This window comes from Cricetulus griseus, chromosome X, assembly GCF_003668045.3.
Source record: "Cricetulus griseus strain 17A/GY chromosome X, alternate assembly CriGri-PICRH-1.0, whole genome shotgun sequence".
Taxonomy (NCBI): Eukaryota; Metazoa; Chordata; class Mammalia; order Rodentia; family Cricetidae; genus Cricetulus; species Cricetulus griseus.
The window spans coordinates 40862737-40887441 of record NC_048604.1 but is presented as its reverse complement, the minus strand read 5'-3'; the positions used below and the strand labels follow the sequence as shown (position 1 = coordinate 40887441).

Sequence of the window (24705 nt, the reverse complement as noted above, 5' to 3'; positions counted from 1 at the left end):
CCCCCACACCCTATTCGAACTCCTTTCTGCTCCCTGGGGAGGGTGAGGCCTTTCATGGGGAATCTTCAAAGTCTGTCATATCATTTGGAGCAGAGCCTAGACCCTCCCCAGTATGTCTAGGCTGAGAGAATATCCCTCTATGTGGAATGGGCTCCCAAAGTCCATTGGTATACTAGGTATAAATAACGATCCACTACCAGAGACCTCATAGATTTCCCAGACCTCCAAATTGACATCCTCTTTCTTTTAAGTGTTTCTCTGCTATTTAAGATTCTTCTGTTGAGAATTTTCTGTTTATGTCTATACCCCATTTTTAATTGGATTATTGGGTTTTTTGATGTCTAGTTTCTTGAGTTTTTTAAATGTATTTTGGAGATCAGCCCTCTGTTGGATGTGGGGTTGGTGAATATCTTTTCCCATTTTGGAGGTTGCTGTTTTGACCTATTAACAGTGTCCTTTGCTTTACAGAAGCTTTTCAGTTTCAAGAGGTCCATTTATTACTTATTGATCTTAGTGTCTGTGCTGCTGGTGCTATATTTAGAAGGTGGTCAGGCTGGAGAGATGGCTCAGTGGTTAAGAGCACCAACTGCTCTTCCAAAGGACCTAGGTTCAATTCCCAGCACCCACATAGCAGCTCACAGCTGCCTGTAACTCCAGTTACAGGAAACCTGACACCCATTGCAAAATGCCAAATAATCACATAGAGTTATTAATCATGGGCCAGAGAGATGACATAGCCATTAAAGGCTCAGTGTGGCTGGATTTATGTTGATTTCTTTTATCCTTTTGGACTTCAGTTTTGCACAGAGTAATAGATATGATTTATTTACATTTTTTACATGCTGATATCCAGTTATGACAGCAACATTTGTTGAAGATGCTTTCCTTTTTTCTCCTATGTAATTTTGGCTTCTTTGTCAAAAATCAAGTGTTTATATGTATATGGATTTATGTAAAAGTTTTCAATTCAATCCTATTGATCAATATGTCTGTTTTTATGCCAATACCATGCTGTTTATATTACTGTAGCTCTGTAGTAGAGCTTGAGATCAGGGACAGTGGTACCTCTGGAAGTTCTTTTTGTACAGGATTGTTTTAGCTATCCTGAGTTTTTGTTTTTCTATATGAAGTTGAGTATTGTTCTTTCAAGGTCTGTAAAGAATTGTGTTGGAATTTTGATGGGGATTGCATTGAATGTGTAGATTGCTTTTGGTAATATGGTCATTTTTACTATGTTAATCCTACCAATCCATGAGTTTGGGATATCTTTCCATTAGGTTTCTCTGTGTAACATCCCTGACTGTCCTAGAACTCACACTGTTTACCAAGATGGCCTTGAACTCATAGAGATCCTCCTGCCTCTGCCTCCCAAGTGCTGGGATTAAACGTGTTTGTCACCACCACCCAGGTTTTATTTGATTCTTAATATTATTGTTTACTATAGAATTTTTCTATTTGATTCTGTTTTAGAATTTCTATATGCTCAATGCTATTTTCCATTTGTTTTTTTCATTGAGTATATTATTAACCATAATATTTTAAAGGCAATATCTGATAACCCCAACTTCACAATCCATGCATCTGTTGCTATTGTTTGTTTCCTTGATTTTAGTCACATAGCCCTACTTTCTGATGATTTGGGGAGAAGTGACAGACATTGTGTATGACAAACAACTATAGTGTCTCTGGATGCTGTTATCTTCTTCAAAGCAAGATAAAATACAGTTCCCAAACAGAAGAATGAGTGGAGGTAGCTCAGCACTCTACACAGTTGGAACTGGCTTATTACCAGATTTTTGCTGTGTGTGCACATGCATAAAACATTTTTATGAAAACTAAAAGTTGAACTTGAATGGGCATAATGGAAGGAGGAACAGCATCCATAAATTATGGTATGTCTAATACATGCCTAATATAAACAATGATATGAGAATAAATAAGCATTTTCTGAGGCACTAAGGGGCAAAAGAAGTCAAGTACTACAAAATAATAAGTCTGTTCTAACAATTCTTATCGTGCAGTTTGTACAAATAAATCAAATCATATTCCATATCTAATAGGATGTAATATTGTCGGGAGCCATACAGCTTGGCATGAACCTTTAGGTCAAACTTGGCAAGCCACATAGTTATAGACTGTCTTTTGATTATAAATGGCTTCTAGAAGCATGAGCACTCAGAAGGAACAACATGACCCAGACATCAATCCTTTGTTCCAACCACAAGCCCACTTACCTAAGCAAACCTCCTGCATCCTACCACTTACCTAGGTAACCCTCCCTCTCCCTGTGGGAAAAAAGTGGCCCTGACAGAAACCCAACAACCCCCCAATGCTGTTGCAAAACATGTTTACTGGAGCAGAATGTTGTTACCCTCTGTGAACTCCGTGACTGTGCCCTGAACCCAGGCTTGAGACTAACCACCTCTTCCTGAGCTCACCCTCCCTATTCTGGTGCTAGGGTATAAAACCAGCCCTGGAGAAAAATAAAGAGCCTTCTGACTACCAAGCCAGCTCTCTGTGTTGTTAATTCTGACACCCTCCACAGATTCTCCGTCCCAGACCGTGCAGGCGTGACACTCCCCACCACCCATGAACTTTTTACCCTGCCAATAGCCTCCTTCTATAGTTTTCTAACATCCTGCTTGAACTAACAACTGGCTCTTGGCCCCCTCCCCTTTACCCTATACTACTGACTATATAAGCTAGCCTGGAAAAACTAAAATTTGCCACTTGATCAGAATCCTGTCTTGTGGTCATTCTCTCAAATCGCTTGTCTCCATTCCCCTCCCTGGACTTCTTGCTCTAGGTTGCTGTCCTGCGGGTCGGGACAACTACATAATCTTGTAGGAACATCCTTGATTCCAATGAAATAAAGAGTATTATGAGCATTACAAATCTAGCCTCATATATGGAAGCAATTTAGTTATTAAAAACGTCAAAGGCAGTGATGAAATGGAAAGATCTTGGGACAGGGCAAAACTGAGCTGGAAGTTGTAGTGCTCCGATTGCCAGGTAGCCGCCCTTAGGCCCTTGCTTGTCACTGTAGTGCTATTTGGAGTGATACCTAGCCACTCTTTGCGACAGCATCTGAACTCTCCACATATGTTTAGCACCATTTCTTTTTCATTTCTCCTCCACAACAACACCCACACTTTCAAAATCTTACAGATTTGACAAACCTATAAGAATACCTACAATGACCAAGGCTAGGAAACTGTGCTAATTTGCCTGTCCAAAGAAATGAATGGAAAACAGTTAAATGAATATAGTATAGACCAAAATGAATTCATTCAAATACATGCAAAAGGAAGGATAGGGGTAAAATAATAGTAAGGATATGAAAAAGTCATAAGAAATAAAACTTTTAAATAACTATCTAAAAACACCTGATACACAAGACCTAGAGTATCTGAGCTGTATCTTACCTCTATGATGACTAACTTTCATGGTATCAGAAGAGACTATGCAAGCTTCTGAGGGGAAAGAAGCCTACCTAGGTATGATATCTATGACCCACAACAATGACCAGCATGGCACAATATCCCTAAGCATGAAGTGGTAGCATGCATACTCTAGCAGTACCTGACAGCTCTGCAATTGAACTTAAGGCCTTCTAAACAGGAGAGAAATCATTCCTGGTCCTGGAAACTTGGGCTACTGAAGTCACAGATCTTGGAGAACCTATAACCACCACTTTACTAAACCAGCATAATGCCATCTCACTCTTCATCAAGGAAATTTATCTTTCCAAAAATATGGAAAGCATAATGGAAAACAACAACCAATCAAAATGCAAGGTTATGAAGCCCAATCTTAACTGGTACATCTACAACACAACTCCTGTCCTAAGACTCAAGGATCATTGTAAAGATGGAGCACAATGAACCAGAGTAATTGGTGTTTGCTGTGAGATTGTGTTTCCTAGGCATGCCAGAAACTATACTCATAAAGTCACACCAACATGACTGTCTCAACATGAACTGAACAAGGATGATACCAATACACATATTAACAGAGATGGGAGAGTGAGCAAGGACTCAACCCTAGGCAAAGAACTACAGGCAGCTAAGGAATGCTGACATTGGGAAAAGTAGTTTTTCCCAGGGCAGAGCACACCAGCTGGTTCCAGTACCAAATGGCCAGCTCTGAAAATATACATACAAATGACATTATACAGACTGAGCAGATTATTTGTATATATTTAGGAATGTACAGAATTATATTTATGTAGCATCAATTACAGAAAAAAAAGCCCAGGAATTTGAAAAAGAGCAAGGGGGTCATATGTGAGGGTGTGTAGGGAGGAAAGGGAGGGGAAACAATGTAATTTTATTGTAATTTAAACAAATAATTTTAAAAAGTAAAGAAAATCAACCAGAAGTAGAGTGCTCACTTATGATCCTAGCAGGAGGACCCGGAGTTCTAGCCTGGTATACATAAAATATCCAGATCAATCTGGACTACATAAGAAACATATAACGTTGTCTCAGAAATAGAAACAAACATATTTAATAAAACAGAAATTCATGATAAAAAACCCAAAAGCTTGTGGGGGGATAATCCAAGGTCTGTATACGTGGCATGAAAATCTTTATGTGGCTTGTTAATCCAGAAGCTTGGGTACAGGTTTTGGTGCTCTGCCACTTATCACTATATGATTTTGCTCACATTAGCCTTTTCTGTGCCCAGTTTATTCATTTGTAACCAAAACAGATTAAAGCAAAATAGAATCTTATAAAAAATTTCTGCCTACAACCTACAGCAAGAAATTCATTTTGCAGCATACTCTACTGACATACATGCCAAAAAAATCTGAGACAAAAAATATTTATTTGTATTTGATATGTATGGGTGATTTCTTGCATCTCATGCATGCAATGCACTCAGAGGCAAAATAGGAGTGTTGGATCCCCTGGGACTGGAGACACCATGTTTGTCCTGGGAATTGAACCCAGGTCCTTTGAAAGACCAGTCAATGCTCTTATCCACTTAACCTTCTCTCTTGCCCAAATAAGACAACACATTTTTGAAGTTATTCTTATGATAGGAGATATTTGTTATGATTTTTCATCTCAATTTTATGTCCAGCTTATGACCAATAAGTTGGTTTCATAACTCATTAATGCATCACAACTTACAGTTACAAGAAAACTAAATTAATGGATAATCTAAAGTTTCCTATAGTGCTATAACCTTATTGTTTTGTGTTGTGCCTTTATCTTTTAGAGAAAAAAATTGTACCAATAAGTATCATTTTTAAAAACTTTTCTACAGTGCCAAACAATATCTTGAGCACTTCACTCATATGAACTAACTTAAAATTTCAACAACCATGACTAGTTTCATTAGTATAATTTTAAATGTGAAGAAAACCAATGTGGCTGCTATGTCCACCACATTTAGTTGACTAACAAAGCCATGTCATATTATAACGTGGGAATTACCAATACGGAGTCAGGTAAAAATATAAGGGTACATATTAGGGAGAAGCCTTACTTACAGAGTGACCTAGCCAGAAGACAGTGCAGGAGTAAGTACAGCAAGCTGAAGATGAAACGGAAGAAGGGACCTTCCACGTGCAGCCCCCTCACACTTAAATCTTCCCTGCGTCACCCAGACCATGCCCTTGCAGGAGTGGTCAGGCACACCTGTAGCTAGCCCCTAGCGGTTATGGTGTCCCCGAAAATTCCCCTTTTAGTCTAAAAGAGGATTAAAACTTAACAGTGTAAAGTATCCAAAATTAGCAATTATAAAGGTGAAATATAAGAAGATACAAAAAACTGCTTATGTCACATCCTAACTATGTCTATTTTAACTAAACCCTAAAGTCATCTGAAAGAGGTGTCCAAGAATGAATACCTTCTTTCAATCCCAACCATAAACAATAGGAAGCTATCCCTAACTAGGTATACACTATCCTTAGTGACAACAATGGGGGCAAGGGGGCACAGCATTCTCCAAGTTACTTCGTGCTGAAATGGGATGGTGATAGCCTCGTGGGTCCTGTAGGAAGAAAATGTTAGTATAGTGAAAGTCTCGAATGGATTGTGTCCAGTCCATGTTAGATGGGATTTGCTTGATCAAAGATCTCACTTGAAATCCTCAACTTGATTGAAGCCAATACCCGAAGCTCTGGCCAGAGTGTCAGTAGAAATGGAGCAAGTTGGATCCAGTGCAGATGAGGAGATGTGGCCCATTTTCTTTCTGGGGCGTCCAGGGATTGCTGTCAGGCAGGTCTTCATTGGCTGTGTGGGACTCAAGCATCAATGTTAGTGGAGAAATGCTTGCTTGTGTAAGTATGCATACTGGAAAAGGCAACCATGGGAGAATAACAATTATGAGAGGGCATACACCTTAAAAGAAAGAACCAAGAAAAGACAGAGACAGTCCCCAAATTCTTTTCTTACTCTGTATTCCATCAATTGGCTTCTTGATACAATAGAGAAACTCTAAAGTTTACTTAAACAACATGCTTGGATTTTAGAGGAGGAAAGCCAAATCTACCTCTAAAGCCAGCATTGGTTTAATTGAATAGGAATTAGGAAATAAAGAGAAATAGAGTTTTCTGAGAGACAGCTGTAAAGTTAACCATATGGCATATTCCTTTTGTTTGATGGTTATAACTACCTTCTCTTCTTAAATATCTACCAATGCAGTGTCCTTTGACTTCTGGAGATGAGTTTTCCTGTGAAGATAAAAGCAAAACACTTCCCTTCTCTTTGGTAGGTTTCTAATGAGTTTAAGAGATATACCTAGTAGAATACCTGTCTTTTATCCTCATCAAGAGGTTTTTCCTTTTCAACTCAAATCTTGATCAACTTTGATGGTATCCAAAGTTTTTCTTCTCTTGTGGAAACAAATTCAAAACCCCCTCCCTGACGTAAAATATGTCCTGGTTACCATACAGAGGTCAGTATATCTTTGAAGTATACCGGCTGATTCAGTTCAGCAGTTTTTTCCGTAGTCCAGTGTCTTTCTGCAGCTGTTTGTCCTTTCTCATTGGCATTAAGAAAGTTTAATGTTAATAAAGCATTATGCAACAACCTATGTTGGGGGGATTTTTTTCCCAGCCTGTTTATGGAGCATCTCCTTTAGTATTCTATTAGATCTCTCAACCACTGCTTGTCCTGTAGGATTATGTGGTATAACGGTGACATGCTTTATGTTATAATATTTGAAAAACTGTTCCAATTTTGTGAAGACATATGCTGGAGCACTGTCAGTTTTTATTTGTGCAGGTATGCCCATTACCTCCATCACCTCTAGCAGGTGTGTAATAACAAAATCGGCTTTTTCAGAGTTAAGAGCAGTAGCCCATTGGAACCCTGGGAATGTGTCTATAGTATGATGCACATATTTCATATTTCCAAATTCTGCAAAGTGAAAGACATCCATCTGCCAAACCTCATTTCTCTGAATTCCCTTAGGATTACAACCTGCTGGCAATGGGGTTTGATTATAAAAGGAACAAGTAGGACAGTTTCACACTATCTCCTTGGCTTGTTGCCAAGTGATGGAGACGTCCTTTTTCAAACCTTTGCTATTTACCTGATGTTTCTTATAAAATTGAGGCTTCTAGCACACTTCATCAATCTCATCATCGCCTTGTGCTAGTGGGCCTTGAAGACCCGTATGGGATCTGATATGTGTAATATTTATAGGATTAATTCTGTTTCTGATTGTTTCCTGTAATTGTATAAACAGCGAAGTTAATTCTGTATCATCAGGAACGACTTGTAGTCTCAATGTATAACACGACTCTCTTTGCATATTGAGAATCAATAACTATATTAAGAGGCTCTGTAAAATCCATGAGTACCATGAGAAATGCATATAATTCTGCCTTCTGTACAGATGTATATGGACTTTGAACTACTTTACTTATCTCACATGCTTTATAACCTGCCTTACCTGATTTATTGGCATCAGTGTAGAAGGTAAGAACTCCAGGAATGGGAATTTGTCTTACAATACGTGGAAGAATCCAGACTGTCTTTTTTAGGAATTTAATTCTGTCAGTTTGGGGATAATAGTTGCTAATCATTCCCAAAAAGTCAGTAAGAGCTATTTGCCAATATTCATTATCCTTTCACAAGGAGGAAATTTCCTCATTACTTAAAGGTACTATAATTTCTGCTGGATCTTTTCCAGTCAGTTGACAGAGTCTTAATTTGCCCTTTAGAATCAAATCAGAAATCTTTTCTATATATGTCTTTAGCTTTTTATTCTGTTTAAGCGGCAGAAATAACCACTCCAATATGGTGTCTTCCCTCTGCATCAGAATCCCAGAAGGGTATTCTCTGGATATCTAGATAACCAGAAGACAGTCTAAATCAAGGTTTACCCGATCTACATGTGTATCCAATCTTCTGTTTTCTACCCATTGTAATTCTAGTTCCACCTCAGCAGATAAAATTCTCTGACGGTTTAGGCCCTTATCACCTTTAAGGGCCATTTTTAAATGCTTTAAGTCATGTCCTTCTGCACCAATAATCGTCTGTAGTTGAGAAATTTCCCCTAATAATTTCTGAAGAGAATTAAGAGTTTGATAACGATCTATTCTAATTTGTACCTTCTGTGGCCTGATTCTTTGTAAGTCTATCTTGTAACCTAAATAATTAATAGAATCTCCTCTTTGTATCTTTTCTGCGGCAATCTGTAACCCCCAACGAGGCAGAACTTCATCCACCATTTCAAACATACATTCCAGAGTTTCCTTATTAGAATCTGATAAAAGAATATCATCTATGTAATTATAAACAAGGGGTTGTGAAAATTTCTTACAAATTATTTCCAAAGGTTGCTGTACAAAGTGCTGACACAAAGTAGGACTATTTACCATTCCTTGTGGCAAAACCCTCCATTGATATCTCCTAACTGGCTGTGAATTATTAAGAGTTGTTACAGTAAATGTAAATTTTTCTCTATCATTTCCTTGTCATAGTATTTTGAAAAAACAATCTTTCAGATCAATGACTATAATCGGCCATCCCTTAGGAATCAAGGAAGGCAACAGCATTCCAGGTTGCAGAGAGCCCATTGGTTGAATTACCTTATTTATGGCTCTCAGGTCTGTCAGCATTTTCCACTAACCCGACTTCCTTTTGATAACAAATACAGGAGAATTCCAAGGGCTGGTAGATTCCTCTATATGTCCAGCATCTAGCTGTTCCTGAACTAGTCTTTCTAATACTTCTAGCTTGTCAGAAGTCATAGGTCATTGTCCTACCCAAACAGGTTTATCTGTAAGCCACTTCAATGGTAGGGCCTTTGGCTCCTCTGAAGGTCTATCATTTGTACCTACTTTCTGTACAGCCTGGATGGTTGGTAACTGTTTTCCATAGCATCTTACCAAATATTTTCTATTATCAAAAGATTGTACATAATTCATATCCAATACTGGAGGAATATTAATCTGAGTATGCCATTGCTATAAATGATCACAACCCCAGAGATTTATAGCTATATCTGCCACATATGGTTTCAGTCTCCATTTCTGTCCTTCTGGTCCAAAGCAGACCACTGTCAAACTCTAGATGAAGTTCCAATTCCTAAAAATTGTACATTTGCCTCTCTAATAGGCCATCTCTGAGTCCAAGACTTTTGGGAAAAACAGATAACAGTTACATCCGATCCAGTGTCCACCAAGCCAGTAATAACTTTATTATTAATTCTCACTTTCAACTGAGGCCTTTTATCATTAATAGAGGTCTGCCAAAATGTGCGTTTCTCATCTTGTCCAGTCATATTTGATTCTTCATCACTAGCCAAACTACCATCTAGAGTAGTATCATTTTTCACAATAGGCAAAGAATTCATATTTTGAGAGATTGTCTTCCACTGATACTGGGAATGACTGGACCTTTCTCGATGTGGGGGACTTCTTGAGTCCCCCCTCAGAGTTTACCAGCCTTAATGGGTTTCCTTGTATGTCCCTGGTCAATCTACATTCATTGGTCCAATGTCTGCACTTACCACATCTTCTACACAATCCGGAAGGCAGTGGTCTTCCGTATGAGGCATTGTTAGAATTCCCTTGTCTACAATTTCTTTTAATATATCCCATTCTGCCACAACTGAAACATGGTCTCCTGTGGAAGGTTCTTCGTACCCAAGGTTCTGGTTCATAGTAGTGATAACCTCTGGCCTCTTGGCACCTATGTTGACATCTGTAAGGTGCTTCTCATTCCCAAGCCCTTGTGTCCTCACCTCTAGAACTTTTAATCTCCTGTTGCCTTTTTAAACCTTTCGAGATGGCTTCACCTACCCAAGCTCCAGAATCTTGTACAGTATAGTCAATGTTGGCTGCATGCAAAACCCATTCTTCTAATGGAGCTGATCTGATCTTTAAAGGCAAAATTATTCTTTGCATATTGGGTTTACATTTTCATAAGCTATTGTATACATAATTGATTGTCTTGTTTCCAGATCTGTTACCTGTAATTCTATTCCCCTAGTTAACCTTTGTAAGAAGTCCTGGAACTGTTCTGTTCCTGTTCTATTCTGGTATAAGCAGGCATTCTCCTGGCTCATGAAACTTATCCCAGGAGTTTAATGCTGCTTTCTTCCATAGGGACAGTATATGGTTGTCATATTCAGCCTGAGCCTGTGGGTTAGCATAAATACCCTCACCAAGTATTTTATCTAGGGGGGCTTCATAACCATCCTTTATGCCTTGACACTCAAAGAGCTCTTCCATAAACAAGGCCCTCCACTGGATTTGGCATGAATTTTCAAGTACAATTGCCACCAATTGTTCCCAGTCTGTAGGCATCACCCTGTTAAAGGTTGCCCACAAATGTAATAACTGTTTTACCTATGGGCTATGGATACCATATTAGACAACTGATTCTTTAATATTCTTCAGATAATTCAGCAGTATAGGTTGCCATACATAAGCCATCTGTCCCTGAGTGTTTCTTGGATGGTGGCTTTTCTAACATGGTTGCTGGGAACACTAATGGTGTATGCATAACAACCTTAGAAGAGTAGTCATGATGCTTGGGTGGAGTACGTGCCTCAGATTGGAGTGATTCTGTCTCTGAGGTGTCCCAATCATCTTTAAGCCTAGTAATGATATCCTCATGAAAAATTTTGATTTCCTGCATCATAAAGGATTCCAAGCATGTTAGTGAATCAATAAATTGTTCTAACTGCTCATCTACACGTTTTTCTAGGTCTTTAATATGCTTGTCCTTAGACAGCATCTGGATGGCATGGAAATTGCCTTCTAAATATTGGAGCCTAGACTCAAGGTCGTGATTTGTAGATGTGGAGGCCTCAGCAATCAACTGAATGGACCTATCTAATCTGTCAGCCCTGTTCTGCAAATTATCTTCCAAATATTTGAACCTAGACTCAAATTTGTGATCTGTTGTCTTAGATGCTTCAACAATAGATTTAATGTCATTATCAAATTCTTCAGCCCTATCCTGGGTATTTTATACCTTTGTATCTAAATTCTGGGACATAGAGCATATCTAAGTTTCTAGTTGGCTACAGATATTCTTTAGTTCGTCACATGTCACGTCCACCCTTGACCAGCAAGAACGACGCAACACCGAGGAATCTTCTTCTCACAGTTTATTCGGGAACCTTGATTTACAGAGAGTGTCCCCGGGTAGCAGAAGACGGGGCCTGATATAGTCTACAACTACCAATCACCTAACCCCACCTGGCACGCCAGGATAGGTTGTCTCCAAGCAGAATTAAGAAGATACGTGGCCTTTACCAAATTAGGAGTTGTTTACCACAGAGAGCACTTGCCGTCAGGCTGGTGGAAGGCAGAAACCAGCGCCATCTTTTAGGCGCGGTACTCTGCAGCTCCCAACAGTTGCCCCTTTTTGTTTTAATATTATAGGAGTAGCAGTATCTATCTGTTGTCAGATTTCAGTCATCTCTGTCTTAGGTTCAACCCCAGTGTCCCTATCTTACCCGTCAAAGAGTCACTGTGTCGCCCTCACAGGCTCATGTCTTAGGTTGAAGGGAACACATGTATGGTTATTCGCTCAGCAAAAGGATAGGTGCCCATCATTGAGCATGACTGATTCAGATATGCATCACTCACTCAGCAAGGGCGAGACAGACACCTATTTGTCTGTCAGCATGGATAACCATGCTTGAGGGGATTGTCCTGCTTCCACAGCAGCAAAGGCCTGTACCAACATAGCAACTTGGTATTTTTGCGACTTCCTGATCCTGCATAGACACCACAGGCAAACAACAATGGCTAACAACATCATGGAAAGCAGCCCATTCCTTAAGATAACCAAAGGCTTGCTTAAAAGTAGTCAAAAAGTAGTATTAACAGTGGGCAGGCTCAGGCATGTAGCATTCACGGCAACAATTTGTTGTCTTAAGGTGTCTGTCAGGTTCTCGAACTGTTGACTCCAATTTCCCTGAAGGTAGGCACTCAGCTGCCAACTCAGGTTGCTGTTCTCCGTGAAATTGTTGGCTATCCTGGAGGTGATACATAAAGAAGAAAAGGAATGAATGCATCCTATGGAAGTTAGGGTTACCAAATCATCTACTTGCTCCTGCAACAGGTCCACTCTTTGGTTCACAGTTAGAATGCCAGCTTTTAAGTGACCATCAATAGATCTTAAGGTAGTTAATGTTGTGGCCATTTTTAAAACAATGTCATTGACTGTCTCAGCTGTTTAGACCTGAGCAGCCATGGCAACGGCAGCAGTCGTAGCCACTGCTGCAGAAAGGGTTATAGCAGTAACCAATGCTGCAGTTATGTCAAAATCCCGTTTGGTTCTGATGATTTCCGTAATGGGAAATGTTCCTGTATCCACTTTAACTGGAATAGGAACATATGGAGGGACCCTCATCACTACTGCCGTATCAGCAGAACCATTCCAACATTGACTAGCAATACAGGAGACGGACGTTAGTCGAATTACATGAGATCACTTCTTTGGTGGCATTAGTAGCATTAGAGAGCAGAAAGAAAAAGGGAGCTTTTAAACATACTGGGCTAGCTGGAACAGTGAAGTTATCTAAAGTCTTATATACTGATAGATTCTTAAGAGAAGGTCCCTTCTCATCCCTAGTACCAGAAATATTAAGAAGTCTTATGGCGAGATTCTGGAGAACCGCAAAAGGTTCAAGGGAAGTAAATGCTCCACGCTCATTGGATAGTACTCATTGAAACCATGGCCAGGTATTTTTACTGCCTGTTTTTTGGGAACCTCCCTGAGTTAGGTTATACTGATACCTGTCAAGAGGGGGAGTAAATTCAAAACCAGGAGCTATCTGTCAATGGTTATGGTCCGGACTCTGACAGGGTGTCCAATGAGGAGGATACCCTTGATTGGGTGAACAATAAGGCAAGACTTGTCAAGCAGTGCAGTTCTCTTGACTAAAGCGTGAATTTGAGGGCCGGAGCCCCTCCATGAGCATTAGAAGTGTAGTAACATTTACATCCGTGGTCCCATTTGTACCAGTGCCGGAGCCAGAACTAGCGCCCGTACTAACCCGGGTCAGGACTTTGGTGAGCATAGCGCTCGATATCTGGTTATGAGTAAGGGGGTCAAGCCAATTGCCAACAGAACCATTTTTCATCCAAATGGATGGGTTAGAATTATTAATAAGGGAGAAGCATAATGCTCCCTGAAGCGACACATTAGTAGCCGAATATGGGGCAGTGTCAGGGTCTAAATTTACACAAGCCCAAATCACAACTAGTAGAAAAGAAAACAGGCAAAACTTTAGATGCTCTATGAACAGGCAAGGGAATTGGACACGCTTTCACTATGGACCACAGGATTTGTTCTCTGGCCTGGATTAGCCACGGAGTTGTCAAGGTCAGCAGCAGGATCAATATCGGAGGCTTCATCTTGTTTGTTGCACCGCCTCGTTAGTCTCTCTGGAATCCACACCGGGTCTTGCTGATCCTGGGGAAAAACACAAACAGAACCTCTCGCCCATGCTAAACCTGGGTCCGGTCCATGCCATAGACCCATAAGGATATCTTTCCATCTTACGTAGCCCTTCTGAGCAGGTGCCTGAGTCTGGTGCCTATCGGCAGCAGAAAAGCCTTGAGAATCCAAATTCAAAAAATTCAGAGTAAAGAGAGCCAAGGATAGTTGTTCCTTTGGTGTTCTACCATGGCCTATTCCCCCTTTTTGTTTTAATAAACATTCTTTCAATGTGAGATGAGCTCTTTCAACTATTCCTTGTCCTTGGGGATTATAAGGTAGGCCATGGTTTAATTGGACCTCCATTTGCTTACAGAAGGAGGTAAAAGATTGAGTTGTGTAAGCAGGGCCATTGACAAGTCAGTTTTTAATTGCTGAGGTTTTCCCCAGGCAGCCCATGCCTCAAGGCAATGTCCAATGACATTGCGAGCCTTTTCCCCACTCATAGGGGTGGCATGGATGATGCCTGAACAGGTATCCACAGACACGTGGATATATTTGAGAGTTCCAAATCCTGAAAAATGGGTTACATCCATTTGCCAAATTTTCAGGGGCAATAGCCCTCTGGGATTGACCCCCATGCTAGGGGGGTGCAAAAAGGTTATACACTGTTGGCAATTCAATACTATCTGTCTAGCCTCCACTTGGGATAGCTGAAACTTTTGCTGGAAAGTTTTTGCAGATACATGGAATTGTTTGTGAAATTGCTGCGCCCGCTCCACAGGGGAAGCAAAAAATACATATTCCCTTCTAGTACAGTGATCTATGATCTCATTACCTTTTGATAGAGGTCCAGGCAAGTTGGTATGAGCCCTAATATGTTGTATAAAAAATTTCTGATTGCGATGCCAGATCAACTTTTGCAACTCCTGTAAGAGTATGCAAACTGTACTATTAGGTTTGATAGGTCCTGCAACCTCCAGGGCCTTAACAGCATTCACAACATATGCCAAATCAGAAATCAGATTAAAGGGAAACGGGCAATTTCTAAACACTTCAAGGACAATTTTACATTCAATAATCTGGGGGGAGCCAGGCTAATATTGAAATTGCACTGGATCCTGATGTTCTATCATATAGGCTCCACAACCTGTCTTGGATCCATCAGTTAAAATGTTTGGGGCTCCAGCAATAGGAGCAGTTGCAGTCATTTTAGGAAAAATGACCGGATGTTCTTTAAAGAATGACATTAGAGGGTGTTTTGGATAATGATTATCTATTTCTCCTGAAAACCCGCAGCACAGAATGGCCCAATCATCCACAGTTCCACAAAGGATCTTGACTTGTTGAGCAGTATATGGGATTATGATCTAATTTGGTAGTCTCCCAAAATATTGAATGCATTGCTGTATCCCATTTTGAGCCAAGTCAGCAACCGCTGCAGGATAGTATTCAGTAGTTTTTCCTGGGGAGGATTTAGAATAAATCCATAGTAACGGACCATCTTGCCACAGCAAAGCTGTAGGCTGGGAGAATGTTGGGACACACACAAAAGAATATCCATGTTTTCTATTAGGCGTTTAAGGCTGACATTTTGTAATTCTGTCTCCACTTTCTTTAAAGCTTCTCTGGCTTCAGCAGTTAACTGCCTAGGTGAATCTAACGCTGAATCACCATTGAGAATATTATACAATGGTTTCAACTCATAATTAGGTAATTATAAATAACACCTTATCCAATTTATATCTCCCAACAACTTCTGAAAATCATTAAGAGTTTTTAAATTGTCTTTTCTAATCTCTATCTTCTGTGGAATAACTGTATGAGGGAGAATCTTAGCCCCTAGATAGTTAATAACAGTGTCCTTCTGTACCTTTTCAAAGGCTATGACTAAATTACGCATCTCAAACAATTTTACCAATTTTATATACACCTTATTGAGTGTTTTATCATCTTTGTCAGCCAATAAAATATCATCCATGTAATGAACACATCTAATCTTTGGAAAGTCCACTCTCAAAGGAGCAATGGCCTCTGCAACAAACAACTGACACATAGTAGGACTATTGGCCATCCCCTGTGGCAACACTATCCATTCATACCTTAGATCAGGCTGTTCATGATTACAAGAGGGCATCGTAAATGCAAAGCACCCCGAATCCTTGGCACACAAAGGTATGGAAAAGAAACAGTCTTTAATATCTATAGAAATGATAGGCCATGATGCAGATAAAGAGGTTAAAAGTGGAAGACCACGTTGTACAGGGCATCTACTGATTAATAGCCCTAAGATCATGAAGCAATCTCCATTTACCAGATTTTTTCTTAATGACAAAAATAGGAGTATTCCATGGGGACACAGGATTTATATGCCCCAGATCCAGCTGCTCCTGCACTAGAGTCCTAGCAGCCTCCAGTTTTTCAGAGGAAAGTGGCCACTGAGGAACCCATACTGGCTCCTCTGTTTTCCAGATAATAGGAATACCTTCCCCAGTGGCCCCTAGGAAAAACCCAGACCTAGATTCTTTGGTCTCGGTTGTGGAATAATAGGACTAGTTCGCCCCTGCAGATGTTTTCCGAGCCCCCGACCTGGGACGTATCCCATGTGTCTCATGATATCTTGAGATGTTTCCGAGTATTCATTTGTGAGTTTAAAACCCATATCCTTTAACAAATCTCTTCCCAATAGTGAAATTGGTAAGTCTAACACATAAGGCTGCATGGTCCCTGAATGCCCTTCCTGATCTTTCCAAGGCAATTGTCTAGCACTCATATCAGGGGCCTTAGCATAGCCCAAACCTTGTAAAGTTTGAGAAGAGACCTGTATAGGCCAGCCAGAGGGCCAATCTTTGGTGGCTATGATGCTCTTATCAGCTCCAGAATCTAGTAAACCTAGGATTTTCTTACCATTCACAATTAACTCAAGGGCCGGACGTTGATCAAGGTCTAAAGCTAGGAAGGTTAAGTTCGAACCAGTGGAAACAAAGCCTCCCTCTCCTCTCTCTCTGGTTTGAGCTGGAAACTTATCATGTAAACTTGGCAAAAGCAGTAGCTGCGCTATCCTGTCTCCAGGAGAAATGGCTGTAATCCCTCTAGGAGATTCTACCATGATCTTTACTACACCCATGTAATCAGGATCTAATACCCCAGGATGTACTCGTAGACCTTTCAAGGCCGCAGATGATCTTCCTATAAGCAGGCCTACTGTGCCAGGCTCAAGGGGTCCCTTAAAATCCGTGTCAACAAGCTAGACCCCCATTCTGGGAGTTAATACGAGTCTGATGGTGGAGCATAAGTCCAGCCCCACGGAGCCTGTAGTACTCTCCTCGGTCTCTCAGATGTCGAAGAGAGGGCCAGGTTTCGGGACTCTGCTCCTGGTTCTGATCCTCCATGGCCCCATATATTTGTGGGCCCTGGGGTCGTGGGCCCCATTGTCCATTTTTTGGACGAGCTCCTCCATACCCCTGAACAAGAGGCTATCCATTGATGTCTTTTAGTGATCTACAATCCTTAGCCCAATGGTTTCCTTTTCTACATCTAGGGCATAAGCCTGGTTGCTTAGGGCGCGGGGTAGAATTATTGACTGAAGCATTTCCTGGGCATTGCCTTTTCAAATGCCCTTGCTTGCCACATTTAAAGCAAGCTCCTGAACTTCCACCTTTCTTAGTTAATTGCATCACAGCAGCTGCTAGGCCAGCCAGCATTGGTCAATGGGCCCCCTAACTCCCTACAGACCTTCATCCAGACTTCAAGGCCTTTGCCTTTATATGGAGTTATTGCGGCCCTACATTCCTTTGTACATTGTTCATAAACCAGCTGTTTGATCAATGGCAGAGCAGCATCTGGATCCCCAAACACTCGTCCTGCAGCTTCTACCATTCTTGCCACAAAGTCTGAAAAGGGTTCCATAGGACCTTGTAATATCTTTGTAAGATTTCCACTGACCTCACCTCTGTTGGGCAGAGACCTCCAAGCCCTAATGGCTATTTGGTTAATCTGATCATACACTTGAGGGGGGTATCCTGTTTGTTGCTGTGTAAAATGTCCCTGACCAAGAAGCATGTCCACATCCCAGGCTGGATTACCAGCCTCGTGGTTAGCCGCACACACCTTGATCATTGGCAAATTCAATTTGGAAAGCTCTCCAATCTAAATGTTGTCCTGGTGATAAACAAGCTCTTACCAAATTCATCCAGTCACTAGGTGTCATAAAGAAGCGATTGAGTGCTTCTACCTGAGCAACTGTAAAAGCTGCCGTCACCCCATAGGTGCGCACCGACTCTGCCAGAGCCTTGACTATTTTAAAATCGAGCGGCTCATGATGTCTCTGTTGGTTACCATCCATGAAAACTGGCTAATCCAGTGGTCGAGCAATCCGAAACTCTGTGTGAACAGTATGCCACACTTCCGGAAGAAGGTGGATCAACCACAAACTCTTACTTCCTCTTGTGAGCAGTAGGGGGGAGGAGCAGTAGGGCGGTGCCCTTGCTTTACAGCCACCATTTTAGGGCACTGCTTTTCTGGTACTTTAAGCAATGTTTTTCCATGAGCTCAATAATCCTCCCCTCCTCATCCTCCGTGAGGTCCTCATCCTCATATATATCCTGCTCTAATTCTGAATCCTCTCCTGGTTCTTTTAACTCTTTCCTCAACTCTCTTAGAGAAGTATAGACTCGCTTCGTATTCCCTTTCCGTTTTTCCTTTCCTCTCTCACTTTCTGACTGTTCTGATCTTTCTTCTTGAAGCATTTCAAGGGCAGCTTGTCCATTCGTTATAGCTTTCTTATTTTCCCTCTTGGTCCTCTAGACAGCTGCGCACTAGTCGCCATACCGGCCGAACACACGGCTTCAACGTTCCTTGTTCCCAGGCAAAATCCAGGTCTTTCCCTAACTTATCCCAACTAGCCACTGAGAGATTGCCCGAAACCGAGAACCAGGGTGCAATGGTGTCGCATTCATTCAGGAACCTCTGCAACGTGGCTTTAGTTAACTTTAATTTTTTAGAATGAAGCAGCTCTTTAAGAGCCAGAAAAATTGGATGTGACTGTGACGAGCCCATTGTGCTTTTGTTTTAGTTTGTGCGCTTCGGAGGCATGCAAGTTGGATAACTCCACCAAAAAACAAAAACCCACACTGCAATATTAAAGAGCAGCCAAATCACCACTATAATAGCGGGGTTCATTCACTTTACTCTCACTCTGCAAGTTAAAGCAGGAGTGAGGCCTTTTACTTTCGGTTTGCTTTGGCTGCGAACAGTCTTGCTCCTATCCGGAGACCTTATTGCCTCTTTAGCGAGGTCCTTATTGCTCTTTACCAGAGACCTTATTGCCGCATTCACCACGGACCTTATTGTCCCGCTTACCTGGGAAACTTACCAGCGCTGCCCCGACTGTGAGAAGTTCTGATTCCCCGTACGGGCCACCACTTGTCGCGTCCACCCTTGACCAGCAAGAATGACGCAAAACCGAGGAATCTTCTTCTCACAGTTTATTCAGGAACCTTGATTTACAGGGAGTGGCCCCGGGTATCAGAAGACGGGGCCTGATATAGTCTACAACTACCAATCACCTAACCCCACGTGGCACGCCGGGATAGGTTGTCTCCAAGCAGAATTAAGAGGATACGTGGCCTTTACCAAATTAGGAGTTGTTTACCACAGAGAGCACTCGCCGTCGGGCTGGCAGAAGGCAGAAACCAGTGTCATCTTTTAGGAGCGGTACTCTGCAGCTCCCAACAGTCATGGTCCTCTGACAGCCTAGCCTCTAATGCCTCAGACATGGAGCATCTCTCTGTTTATCTTATCATAAATATGCTGCATCTCATCTTGGGTAACAGACTGCTCTGCCTTTAGCCTATTGGACATAGAGGAAAGCTTATCATCCAGCTTCTGTTCCACATGCTGCACAAATGTGGCATGACCTAATCTTTTCTCCAAAACCTCATTGCATAAAGCTTTTATTTCCTTTAAGCAGGTCGTGAAGTTATCTTTGTCCCTGTTCCTGAGACTTCGGCTAGGAATATTATTTGTGCCAGGACACTAACTGATACTACTGCATAAGGCAGGTAATTGGCAAATTAGCAACCTCCTGAACATTGAATTCACATAAGAAGCAGAGATATTACCAATTGAAGCAAATGATAAATATTCTGCCATGATTTTACCTGGTGGCTTCTATTCCAGATGCAGTAACTATCTTTGACCAGTAGGTGGCACGGGTGTTCAGCTAGTTGAATCCGAAAAACTCTATGATCTCTGCCCCATGTTAAGATTAGGTATTAGGAAGAAACTGCAAATGGTACCGGGCAGTAATTGCTCTCGATCACTGGTCAGTGACTTTGGCTGGAACTCTGGTATCTGCGCAGCTTTTGGCAGCAGCTGGTCAGGCTAGATGGTGGCAGCAGGGAGGTCACACAGGCTGCTGTGCTTAGCTGGGAGCATGTTGGGGGCCGTGGCAAAAGTAACCTTGGACCTGTAAGAGACTTGGGCAGAAGCTGCCAGTATAAACACACTATTATTAGAAGAATAGCTGCCTTCAATCCTTTACTCACTGATACATAACATCTGGGTTCATGAATTAGCTTATAGAAGTAAAAATACTTTTCATGGTCAGGTTACCTAGCAACCCTTCCCCCCTTTCTAACCCAATATCTAACACCTGTACTCTGTGACCTTGGTAGCCTCCTGCACTCTCAAGGACTCAAGCACAGGGACATTCCACAGCCTGGTTATCAGGCAAGTAGCCTCAAAGACCTCTCCCTTACTGCCAAGCTCCCTGCTTGGCACCCCATATAATGTCCCTGTGAAAAATAAAATTTTGCAGCTTTATCAGAAACCTGTCTTGCTGTCGTTATTTGTTACCCTGACCCTTCCGTTCTAGGTTCTTTGGTGATTGCAGCACATTGTGGTGTGAGCGCGTGTGATTTCCCACAGGTCGGGGCAGGGAAGTCATGGATTCTGCTGAGAGCCTAGGCCTACTCTGCTCAAGGGCAGGAGGCTTCTGGGCACTGGCAGGCCACAGTCCAGGCCGGTCCCATGCATGCAGCTAGAAACTGTGGCAGTAAAAGAGTGGGGAAAGTCTGTAGAATTCTTCCAGCTGGGCGAACTGTTCTGAGTGGCTCAGCGGCAGTGGAACACACTTGTGTCATGCAGCGGGTGGGCAGGTGCAGCAGTGGAGAAAAGAAGGGTTTCCTGGCGGGACCTGAGGGCACTACCAAATGGGGCCTAGGTTTACAAGATCCCACTTCTGATAACCAGATAATGAGGGAATTACCAATACAGAGTCAGGTAAAAATACAAGGGAATTTATTAGGGAGAAGGCTTACTTACAGAGCGACCTAGCCAGCCTGCAGGGCAAGAGTAAGTACAACAAGCCAATGATGAAAAGGAAGAAGGGGCTTCCACGTGTGCACCCCTTACTCTTAAACCTTCCCCATGTCACCCTGACTACATCCTTGAAGGCATGGTTACGGTGTCCCCTACAATATTATATTAAAGTTTTTTGAATCTTCTACAACAGGCCCATTTATAAAACATTTTTTCAGGACTACAGAAATGTCTCAGTGGGTTATGAGCACTGGCTGTAAGGATTCAGGCATTATGCTGGCCTGCTCCTGTAACCTGGCAGAATGCACTCACACAGTATTCTGGTCAGCCCAGGGTTCCATGAGTACTAGTCTGCACAGGTGCAAAGGACCCCTTTAAAAGATAGACCCCTGCCCTCTGTGTGTACTTCACAACCTCTGTGTGTACTTCAAACATGGTGCATAGACATACAAAACACTCATATACATAAAACTAAAATAAACAAATCTTTTACAAATCAAAAATAAACATTGAAACAAAGCAAGCAAAGAAAAAAAGCATTATCTTCCCTAATTTTACCATTTGAACCTATAGAGGCATTATAACAAATCCTCCAGCTGAGAGGGGATACCCATTACAGACTCTCAAAGTCATTTACCTTACTGATTCTGTTATTGTGTATTGTACTTAATCCTAAAGCATGCACTTACTAACAACACACCAGAGAACATTCATACTTGCAACATTACAGATGGTGTCCTCTTAACACACTAATGCATAGTTTTGGCTATGTCTTAATTCCAGCAATGGGAGGCAGGGGCAGGAGGATCTCTGTGAGTTTGAGGCCACGCTGGTCAACAAAACAAGTGCCAGGACAGGCTCTGAACCTAAATGGAGAAACCATGTCTCTAATTGCCACATAAGATGGCAATCAGAGGGGAAGGTAGAACAAGAAACAGGCAGATTTCTGTTTGTTTCAGGCCAGTCTGTGTTTCAGAGCTAGTGTAGGACAGGTTCCAAAACAATACAGAAAAACCCTGTCTCAAAACCCAAAAAACAAACATAAAACGAAACAAAACAAACAAACAAAAAACAAAAGCTGGCACAAGTCTTTAATCACAGCATTCTGGAGACAGTGGCAAGAGGATCTCTGTGAGTTTGAGGCCAGCCTGGTCTGCAGAGCATGTGCGAAGAAGGCTCCTTATCTAAATGGAGAAGCCGTGTCTCAAAATGCCAAAAAAAAAAAAGATGGCCCTTAACTTTAATCCCAACACAGACAGTAGGGGAGGGCAGGAGTAGGCAGATTTCTGTGAATTTGAGGCCATCCTGAGTTTCAGAGCTAGGGCCAGAACAGGCTCCAAAGAAATACAGAGGAACCCTTTCTCAAAAAATCAAAAAACAAAACAAAAAAACCAAAATGGGGCACACGTCTTATGCCATCCCATGGGAGGCAGATGCAGGAGAATCACTCTGTGTTTGAGGCCAGCCTGGTCTTTAGAGACAGTGTCAGGACAGCATCCAAAACTACACAAAGAAATCCTGTCTCAAAGAGCAAAAAAAAAAAAAAAATGTGGTGCATGTCTTTAATCCCAGCACTGAGGGGCCCGGAAGGAAAGGAGCAGGCCGATTTCTGTTAGTTTCTAGCCAGCCTTGGTTTTAGAGCTAGTGCCAGGCCAGGCTCCAAGCAATACAGAGGAACCCTGTCTCAAAAAACCAAAAGCCAAATCAAAACAAAAAACAACAACAAAAATAAAAAGCAATAAAAGAGAATGTGGCAAATGTCTTCAATCCCAGCAAAGGGTTGGGAGGGGGAGGGCAAAAGCAGGAGGTTCTCTGTGAGTTTGAGGCCAGCCTCCACTACAGAGCAAGTGGCAGGACAGGTTCCAATACTAAATGGAGAAACTCTGTCTCAAAAAGCCAAAAAAAAAAAGTGGCACACATCATTAATTCCAGTATTCTTGAGGCAGAGGCAGGAGGAATTCTGTGAGTTAGAGGACAGCCTCGTCTTCAGAGCCAATGCCAGGACAGCATTCAAAACTACACAGAGAAAACCTGTCTCAAATAGCCAAGCCCCCCCCCCTGCAAATTGCATGTCTTTAATCCCAGCACTGGGGACAGGCGGCAAGAAGCAGGCAAAATATGTGAGTTCGAAGCCAGCCAGGTCTTCAGAGCCAGTGCCAGCACAGCATCCAAAACTACACAGAGAAAACCTGTCTCAAAAAACCAAAAAAAAAAAAAAAATGTGGTGCATTCCATTAATCCTTGCACTGAGGGTCTGGGAGGGAAGAAGCAGACACATTTCTGTGAGTGTCAGGCCAGCCTTGGTATTAGAAATAGTTCCAGGACATGCTCCAAAGCACTTCAGAGGAACCCTGTCTCAAAAACCAAAACAACAACAACAACAACAAAAAACAATAAAAGGTGGCACAGGTCTCTAAACCCAGCACGTGGGATACAGAGGCAGGAGGATCTCTGTTGAGTTTTAGGCCAGCCTGTGTTTCAGAGTTAGATCCAGGACAGGCTTCAAAGCAATACAGAAAAACCCTGTCTCAAAAAAAAATTAAAAAAGAAAAAACAAAAGGAGGCACATGTCTTTAATCCCAGCACACATGAGGCAGGGTAAGGAGAATCTCTGTGAGTTTGAGGCCAGCCTGGGTTTCAGAGCTAGTGCCGGGACAGGCTCAAAAGCAATACAGAGAAGCCCTGTCTCACAAAAAACAAACAAAAAACAAAACAAACAAAAAATAAAAATGATACAGAAAAAAGAAAAGGTGGCACAGATCATTAATCTGAGAACTCTGGGGCGAGGAGGGCAAGGAGCAGGCAGATTTCTGTGAAGTTGTAGCCAGGCTGGGATTCAGAGCTAGTGACAGGACAGGCTCCAAAGAAACACAGAGGTACTCTGTCTCAAAAAACCTAAAAAACAAAACAAAACAAAACCAAAGGTGGCACAAGTCTTTAATCCCAGCACTTGGGAGGCAGGGGCAAGAGGATCTCTGTGAGTTTGAGGCCAGCCTGGTCTACACAGCAAGTGCAGGACAGGCTCCAAAACTAAATGGAGCCGGGCGTTGGTGGCGCACGCCTTTAATCCCATCACTCAGGCGGCAGAGGCAGGCAGATCTCTGTGAGTTCGAGGCCAGCCTGTTCTCCAAAGCGAGTGCCAGGATAGGCTCCAAAGCTACACAGAGAAACCCTGTCTTGAAAAACCAAAAAGAAAAAACCTAAATAGAGAAACGCTGTCTCAAAATGCAAAAGAAAAAAGGTAGAGCCTGTCTTTAATTGCAACATGAGGGTGGGGGGACGAGCACGTGTATTTCTGTGAGTTTTGAGGCCAGCCTGGGTTTCAGAGCTAGTGACTAAACAGGCTCCAAAGCATTACAAAAATAACCTGTCTCAAAAAACCAACAATAAAATAAAATAAAGAAAAATAAAAAAAAGGTGGCACATGCCTTTAATTCCAGCACTTTGGAGCGAGAGAGGGGGGGGCTTCTGGACAAACAGGTGGATTTCTGTGAGTTTTAGGCCTGCCTGGTCTACA

The 24705-nt window shown here is 42.0% G+C and overlaps 1 protein-coding gene across 3 annotated transcripts in view; it reads left to right on the top strand.

Moving 5' to 3' along the window:
• The window catches only part of Radx (RPA1 related single stranded DNA binding protein, X-linked), a 147154-nt gene that overhangs the window by 34070 nt on the left and 88379 nt on the right, over nt 1-24705 (top strand). The window lies entirely within an intron of this gene.